The sequence below is a fragment of the Octodon degus genome, unplaced genomic scaffold, assembly GCF_000260255.1.
Source record: "Octodon degus isolate 3935 unplaced genomic scaffold, OctDeg1.0 scaffold00005, whole genome shotgun sequence".
Classification (NCBI taxonomy): Eukaryota; Metazoa; Chordata; class Mammalia; order Rodentia; family Octodontidae; genus Octodon; species Octodon degus.
Window position 1 is genome coordinate 31287695 of NW_004524581.1, and position 835 is coordinate 31288529.

Sequence of the window (835 nt, forward strand, 5' to 3'; positions counted from 1 at the left end):
GACTCTTTTAGAATATTTTGCTGAGTTTACACACCTATAATATTCAAATAAGGGATCTCGGTGTGGTTTTAATTGGGTTGATGTTATTTGGAGTTTTATATGCTTCGGTTACCTGAATGTTAGATTGTTACCCCGTATTTGGGGAGTTTTCTACTATTACTTCTGCCCACATTCTTTTTATATCATTTATATTGACTCCTTCTTTCTCATTTATGCCTATTAGTCTTACATTATTTATCTTTGCATCATCTTGCAGATGTTGAATTATTCTTTCCTGCATCCTAGTTGTTTTTAAGAGATCTTTTCTTACCCTTTCACTTGCTACAATGGTGTCTTCAAGGTCTGAAAGTCTACTTTCACTTTCATTCAGATGATTTTTCCAGCTTGTTTGACGTTTTAATTTCCTATATATCTCTTTGAATCTACTTCATGCATCCTATTTCTTTCCTGTATTGTTCATGGAAGATTCCATCACTTTTGTTTTCTCCTCTATTTTTTTTATCAGTATCTTCTTTAGAAACACCTAGTACTTCCTTTTTTATTATAACTTTCTTTTATTTTGAAGAGTAAATGCAAGATCAAGAAAAACAAAAGCAAAGACAGAAACTGGGTAACATAAAAATACATATGTTACAGTTTTCAAAACTAGAATAGCTAACAGTGATTGATAATGTTATCTATTTTTATCATCAGCCCTGTTGCTCAGATTAACAGATAAACCACATTCATTCAAGAAGTCTTGGGCTGGTGAGATGGCTCAGTGGTCTAAAGCACCTACTTAGAACAAGCTTTATAGCTGAGCAAAGCACAGGGACCACGGTTCAATCCACCAGCA